This window comes from Macrobrachium nipponense, chromosome 22 (genome assembly GCF_015104395.2).
Source record: "Macrobrachium nipponense isolate FS-2020 chromosome 22, ASM1510439v2, whole genome shotgun sequence".
In the NCBI taxonomy this organism is placed as follows: Eukaryota; Metazoa; Arthropoda; class Malacostraca; order Decapoda; family Palaemonidae; genus Macrobrachium; species Macrobrachium nipponense.
In genome coordinates, this window is record NC_087213.1 from 23,007,390 (window position 1) to 23,016,099 (window position 8,710).

Below are 8,710 nucleotides of genomic sequence, written 5' to 3' on the forward strand. Positions count from 1 at the left end.
CTGAACAATCATATCATTTGGAGGAACCTTGGGATGGTATTACCTGAACAATCTATCGTTTGGGGGAACCTTGGGATGGGTACTACCTGAACAATCTATCTTTTGGGGGAACCTTGGGAATGGTACTACCTGAACAATCTATCGTTTGGGGGAACCTTGGGATGGGTACTACCTGAACAATCTATCATTTGGGGGAACCTTGGGATGGGTACTACCTGAACAATCTATCGTTTGGGGGAACCTTGGGATGGGTACTACCTGAACAATCTATCATTTGGGGGAACCTTGGGATGGGTACTACCTGAACAATCTATCATTTGGGGGAACCTTGGAATGGTACTACCTGAAACAATCTATCGTTTTGGGGGAACCTTGGATGGGTACTACCATGAACAGTATCGTTTGGGGGAACCTTGGGATGGGTACTACCTGAACAATCTATCGTTTGGGGGAACCTTGGGATGGGTACTACCTGAACAATCTATCGTTTGGGGGAACCTTGGGATGAGTACTACCTGAACAATCTATCGTTTGGGGGAACCTTGGGATGGGTACTACCTGAACAATCTATCTTTTGGGGGAACCTTGGGATGGGTACTACCTGAACAATATCATTTGGGAGAACCTTGGTATAAGTACTACCTGAACAATATCTATCAGTTTTGGGAACCTTGGGATGGGTACTACCTGAACAATCTATCGTTTGGGGGAACCTTGGGATGGGTACTCCCCTGAACCATCTACCATTTGGGGTAACCTTGGGATGGGTACTACCTGAACAATCTATCATTTGGGGGAACCTTGGGGATGGGTACTACCTGAACAATCTATCGATTTGGGGGAACCTTGGGATGGGTACTACCTGAACAATCTATCGATTGGGGGAACCTTGGGATGGGTACTACCAATGAACCATCTATCGATTGGGGGGAACCTTGGATGGGTTACTACCTGAACCATCTATAGATTGGGGGGAACCTTGGGGGGGGGGGGGAAAAAAATGGGTGGGTACTACCTAACAGTGTATCGTTTTGGGGGAACCTTGGGGATGGGTATTAAAAAAAAAACTACTGAACAGTGTATCGTTTTTGGGGGAACCTTGGGGATGGGTTACTACCTGAACAGTGTATCGTTTGGGGGAAACCTTGGGGATGGGTACTACCTGAACAGTGTATCGTTTGGGGGGCCTGGGGAACCTTGGGATGGGTGCTACCTGAACAGTCTATTGTTTGGGGGAACCTTGGGATGGGTGCTACCTGAACAATCTATTGTTTGGGGAACCTCGGGATGGGTACTACCTGAACAATCTATGGATTGGGGGAACCTTGGGATGGGTGCTACCTGAACAGTGTATCGTTTGGGGGAGCCTTGGGATTGGTACTACCTGAACATTCTATTGATTTGGGGGAACCTTGGGGATGGGTACTACCCGAACAATCTATTATTGTTTTTGGGGGAAACCTTTGGGGTAGGTACTACCTGAACAATCTATTGTTATTGGGGGAACCTTGGGATGGGTTATTACCAGAACAAATCTATCGATTGGGGAACCTTGGGATGGGTAGCTACCTGAACCATCTATCGATTGGGGGAACCCCTTGGGATGGGTACTACCGAACCATCTATCGATTGGGGGGAACCTTGGGATGGGTACTACCTGAACCATCTATCGATTGGGGGCCGGGGAACCTTGGGATGGGTACTACCATGAACCATCTATCGATTTGGGGAACCTTGGGATGGGTAATACCTGAACCATCTATCGATTGGGGAACCTTGGGAGGTGGGACTACCTGAACCATCTATCGATTGGGGAAACCTTGAGATGGGTACTACCTGAACAATCTATCTTTTGGGGGAACCTTGGGATGGGTACTAACAATCTATTTTTTGGGGGAACCTTGGGATGGGTACTTCCTGAACAATCTATCTTTTGGGGGAACCTTGGGATGGGTACTACCTGAACAATCTATCATTTGGGAACCTTGGGGATGAGTAAACTACCTGGGGATGAGTACTACCTGAACAATCTATCGATTGGGGGACCTTGGGTTGGGTACTACCTGAACAATCTATCATTTGGGGAACCTTGGGATGGGCACTACCTGAACAATCTATCATTTGGGAACCTTCGGGATGAGTACTACCTGGGGGATAAGTACTACCTGAACAATCTATCGTTTGTGGGGAACTTGGGGATGGTACTACCTGAACAAACTGTCGTGTGGGAGAATGGGTGGGTACTACCTGAACAGTGTATGGTGGGGACCTTGGGGGAGGGTCTACTGAACAGTGTATCGTTTGGGGGAACCTTGGGGATGGGTACTACCTGAACAGTGTCGTTTGGGGAACCTTGGGGATGGGTACTACCTGAACAGTGTATCGTTTGGGGGACCTTGGGATGGGTACTACCTGAACATCATTTGGGGGAACCTTGGGGATGGGGTACTACCTGAACAATCTATCGTGGGGGAACCTTGGGGATGGGTACTACCTGAACAGTGTACGTTTGGGGAACCTGGGTGTACTACCTGAACATGTATCCGTTTGGGAACCTTGGGGATGGGTACTACCTGAACAGTGATGAACCTTGGGAATACTACCTGAACAATTTCTTTTTTTTTTGGGGGTTGTTTTGGGGGAACCTTGGGGTAGGTACTACCTGATCTATTGGGATTTAACCTTGGGAGGGTATTACCTGAACAATCTATCGATTTGGGGGCAACCTGGGATGGGTATTACCTAACAGTCTGATTGAGGGGGGAACCTTGGGGATGGGACTACCTGAACAATCTATTGTTTTGGGGACCTTGACCATGTACTACCTAAACAATCTATCGTTGGGGGAACCTAGGATGGGTACTACCTGAACAAATTCTATCATTTTTGGGGGGAACCTTGATGAATGGGTGGACTAACAATCTATTGTTTGGGGGGAACCTTGGGTTGTACTACCTGAACAGTGTATCGTTTGGGGGAACCTTGGGGATGGGTATACCTGAAACAATCTATTGTTTGGGGGGAACCTTTGGGGTAGGTACTGCCTGAACAATCTATTGATGAACCTTGGGATGGGTATTACCTGAAACAATCTATCGATTGGGGGGGGGGGGGAACCTTGGATGGGTTTACCTGAACAGTCTATTGATGGGGGAAACCTTGGGTGGGTACTACCTGAACAATCTACTTGTTTTTGGGGAACCTTGAGGATGGGTACATACCTGGAACAATCTATCGTTTGGGGGAACCTTGAGGATGGTACTACCTGAACATCTATCATTTGAGATGTGGGTACTACCTGAACAATGGGTATTGTTTGGGGGAACCTTGGGATGGGTACTGACCTAACAATCTATCGTTGGGGTACCAGTGGTACTCACCTGAGGGATAGGGTAACCTTGGGATGGGTACTACGTGAAACAATCATTATGTAACCTTGGCGTGGGTATTACCTGAACAATCATCGTTGGGGACCTTGGGATGGGTACTACTGAATCTATCTTTGGAGGAACCTTGGGATGGTACCTCCTGACAATCTATCGTTTGGGGGGAACCTTGGGATGGGACTACCTAAACAATCTATCAGAGGAGGAAACCTGGGATGGTATTACTGACCTCTCGTTTGGGGGAACCTTGGGATGAGTACTACCTGAACAATCTATCATTTGGAGGAACCTTGGATGGTACTACCTGAAAACAATCTATCGTTTGGGGGAACCTTGGCATGGGTATACCTGAACAATCTATCATTTCGGGAACCTTGGGGATGGGTACTACCTGAACATCCTATCGTTTGGGGGGAACTTGGGATGGGTACTACCTGAACATTATCATTTGGAGGAACCTTGGGATGGGTACTACCTGAACAATCTATCATTTGGGAACCTTGGATGGTACTCCTGAACAATCTCGTTTGGGGGAACCTTGGGATGGGTTTATACCTAACGTATCGTTTGGGGGGAACCTTGGGATGGGTACTACCTGAACAATCTACGTTTGGGGGAACCGGGGTGGTATACCTGAACAATCTATCGTTTGGGGGAACCTTGGGATGAGTACTACTGAACAATCTCGTTTGGGGGGAACCTTGGGGAGGGTACTACCTGAACAATCTATCGTTTGGGGGAACCTTGGGATGGGTACACTAACAATCTTTGGGAGAACCTTGGGATAATACTACCTGAACAATCTATCATTTGTGGGAACCTTGGGTGGATACTCCCTGAACAATCTATCGTTTGGGGGAACTTGGGATGGGTATCCCTAACCATCTACCATTTGGGATAACCCTTGGGAGGGTACTCCTGAACAATCTACCTTTTTAGGGAACCTTGGGGATGGTATACCTGAACCATATCGTTTGGGGGAACCTTGGGATGGGTACTACCTAACCATCTATCGATTGGGGGAACCTTGGGATGGGTCTACCTGAACCTCTATCGATTGGGGGAACCTTGGGATGGGTACTACCTGAACCCTCTATAGTTGGGGGAACCTTGGGGATGGGTCTACTTGAACGTGTATCGTTTGGGGGAACTTGGGAGGGTACTACCAACGTGTATGTTGTTGGGAACCTTGGGGATGGGTACTACCTGAACATGTATCGTTTGGGGGAACCTTGGGGATGGGTACTACCGAAACATGTATCGTTTTTTGGGGGAACCTTGGGGAGGGTACTACCGGAATGTTGTATCGTTTGGAACCTTGGGATGGGTCTACCTGAAAAAAAATCTATCATTTGGAGGAACCTTGGGGATGGGTACTACCGAACAATCTATCGTTTGGGGGAACCTTGGGGAGGGTACTACCGAAACAGTGTATTGTTTGAACCTTGGGATGGGTACTACCTGAACAGTGTATCGTTTGGGGAAACCTTGGGATGGGTACTCCTGAACAATCTATTGTTTTTGGGGGGAACCCTTTGGGGTAGGTACTACCGCAATCTATTGATTTGGGGGAACCTTGGGGATGGGTACAGAAACAATCTATCGATTGGGGGACCTTGGGAAATGGGTACTACTGAACCATCTATCGATTGGGGGAACCTTGGATGGGACTACCTGAACCATCTATCGATTGGGGGAACCTTGGGATGGGTACTACCTAACCACTATCAATTTGGGGAAACCTTGGGATGGGTATACCTGAAACCATCTATCATTGGGGGAACCTTGGGATGGGTCTACCTGAACCATCTATCGATATGGGGAACCTTGGGAGGGTAATACCTAACCATCATCGATTGGGGGAACCTTGGATGGGTACTGAACCTCTATCGATTTGGGGAACCCCTTGGGATGGGTACTACCTGAACAATCTATCTTTTGGGGGAACCTTGATGGGTACTAAACAATCTATTGTTTGAGGAACTTGGGATAGTACTACCTAACGTTATCCTTTGGGGGAACCTTGGATGGGTATACCTGAACAATCTATCATTTGGGAACCTTGGGGTATCTGCTGGGGGAGTACTACCTGAACTATCGATTGGGGGAACCTTGGGTTGGGTACTACCTGAACAACTATCATTTTGGGGGAACCTTGGGATGGGTACTACCTGAACAATCTATCATTTTGGGAACCTTGGGGATGAGTACTACCTGGGGGATGAGTCCTCCTGAACAATCATCGTTTGAACTTGGGAGGGTACTACCTAACAAACTGTCTGTGGGACCTTGGGATGGGTACTACCTGAACGTGATCGTTTGGGGAACCTTGGGGTGGGTATACCTGAACATGTATCGTTTGGGGAAACCTTGGGGTGGTATACCGAACAGTGTATCGTTTGGGGAACCTTGGGGATGGTACTGCCTGAACAGTGTCGTTTGGGGAACCTTGGGGGGTATACCGAACGTGGTATCGTTTGGGGAACCTTGGGATGGGTATACCTGAACAATCTATCATTTGGGGAACCTTGGGGATGTTACTACCTGAACAATCTATCGTTTGGGGGAACCTTGGGGAGGGTATACCTGAACAGTGTATCGTTTGGGGGGAACCTTGGGGATGGGTACTACCTGAACAGTGATCGTTTGGGGGAAACCTTGCGATGGGTATACCTGAACAACTATCATTTGGGGGACTTTGGGGATGGGTATACCGAACGTGCTGTTTGGGGGAACCTTGGGGATGGGTATACCTGAACATGTATCGTTTGGGGGGGGGGGAACCTGGGAGGGTATACCTGAACAATCTGTTTTGGGGGAACCTTGGGGATGGGTACTACCCGAACAATCTATTGTTTGGGGGGAACCTTTGGGTAGGTACTACCTGAACAATCTATTGTTTGGGGGAACCTTGGATTGGTATTACCGAAAACTATCGATTGGGGAACCTTGGGATGGGTATTACCGAACAGTCTATTGATTGGGGGAAACCTTGGGGATGGGCTACCTGAACAATCTATTGAACCTTTGAGAATGGGTACTACCCTACAATATCGCTTGGGGGAACCTTAGGATGGGTACTACCTGAACAATCTATCATTTGGGGGAAAACCTTGATGATGGGTACTACCTGAACAATCTATTGTTTTGGGGGAAACCTTGGGATGGGTACTACCTGAACAGTGTATCGTTTGGGGGAAACTTGGGGTATGGGTACTACCTGAACAATCTATTGTTTGGGGGGAACCCTTTGGGGTAGGTACTACCTGAAAACAATCTATTGATTTGGGGGAACCTTGGATGGGTTATACCTGAACAATCTATCGATTGGGGGAACCTTGGATGGGTATTACCTGAAACAGTCTATTGATTGGTGGAACCTTGGTTTGGAGGGTAACTACCTGAACAATCTACTGTTTTGGGTTTGGGGAACCTTGAGGATGGGTACTACCTGAAAAACAATCTATCGTTTGGGGAACCTTGAGGATGGGTACTACCTGAACAATCTATCATTTGGGGAACCTTGATGATGGGTACTACCTGAAAACAATCTATTGTTTGGGGAACCTTGGGATGGTTACTACCTGAACAATCTATCGTTTAGGGGAACCTTGGGATAAGTGCTACCTGAACAATCTATTGTTTGGGGGAACCTAGTGGTAGGTACTACCTGAACAATTCTATCTTTTGGGAACTTGGGATGGGTACTACTGAACAATCTATCATATGGGGGAACCTTGGCGATGGGTACTACTGAACAATCTACCGTTTGGGGGAACCTTTGGTGATGGGTACTACCCTGACAATCTAATGTTTGGGGGAACCTTGGAGATGGTACTATTCTGAACAATCTATGTTTGGGGGGGAACCTAGAAGATGGGGTACTACCTGAAAAAAAAAACAAACTACGTCGTTTTGGGGAACCTTGGGGTTGGGTACTACCTGAACAATCTATTGTTGGGGAAACTTTGGCGATGGGTACTACCTGAAGAATCTATTGTTTGGGGAACCTTGGGATGGTACTACTTGAACAATCTATCGTTCAGGGAACCTTGGTGGAATGGTACTACCTGAACAATCTATCGTTTGGGGAACCTTGGGATGGGTAACCTACCTGAATAATCTATCATTTGGGGGAACTTTGGGAATGGGTACAACCTGAACAATCTATTGTTTTGGGGGAACTTTGGGATGGGTACTACCTGAACAATCTATCATTTGGGGAACCAGGGGTTGGTACTGCCTCTGAACAATCTATGGTTTTAAGGAATCTTGGATGGGTACTACCTGAACATCTATCATTTAGGGGAAATAACCTTCGGGATGGGTACTACCTGAACAATCTATCATTTAGGGGAACCCTTGGGATGGTACTACCTGAAACAATCTATCATTTAGGGGAACCTTGGGATGAGTACTACCTGAACAGTATATCGTTTGGGGAACCTTGATGGATGGGTACTACCTGAACAATCTATCGTTTGGGGGAACCTTGGGATGGGTACTACCTGAACAATCTATCGTTTGGGGGAACCTTGGGATGGGTACTACCTAAACAAATCTATCATTTGGGGGTGGGATCCTTGGGATGGGTACTACCTGAAAATCTATTGTTTGGGGGATCCTTGTGGATGGTACTACCTGGACAGAAAAATCTTATCATTTGGGGGAACCTCGTGGATGGGTACTACCTGAACAATCTATCGTTTTGGCGGGGGAACATCGGATTGGTACTACCTGAACAATCTATCGTTTTGGCGGGGGAACCATTGGGAATGGGTAACTACCTGAAAACAATCTATCGTCTTGGTGTCCCGGGATGGCTACTAACTGAACAATCTATCATTTGGGGGATGGGTGGTACTACCTGAACAATCTATCGTTTGGGGGGAACCTTGGGGTATGGGTACTACCTGAACATCTATCAATTTGGGGGAACCTCGTTGGATGGGTACTACTGAACAATCTATCGTTTGGGGGAACCTAGGGATGGGTACTACCTGAACAATCTATCGTTTTGGGAGAACCGTGGGATGGGTACTACCTGAACATATATCGTTTGGCGGGGGTGGGCGGGAACATCGGGATTGGTACTACCTGAACAATCTATTGTTTTGTTTGGGGAACCTTGGGACTGGGTACTATCTGAACAATCTATCGTCCTGGGGAACCTTTGGGATGGGTGGGGTCTACTGAACAGTCTTTTCGTTTGGGGGGAACCCTCGAGATGGGTACTACCTGAACAATTCATTTTAAGGGGGAACCTTGGGATGGGTACTACCTGAACAAATCTATAGTTTTGGGAAAGCTCGGGGGGTATGGGT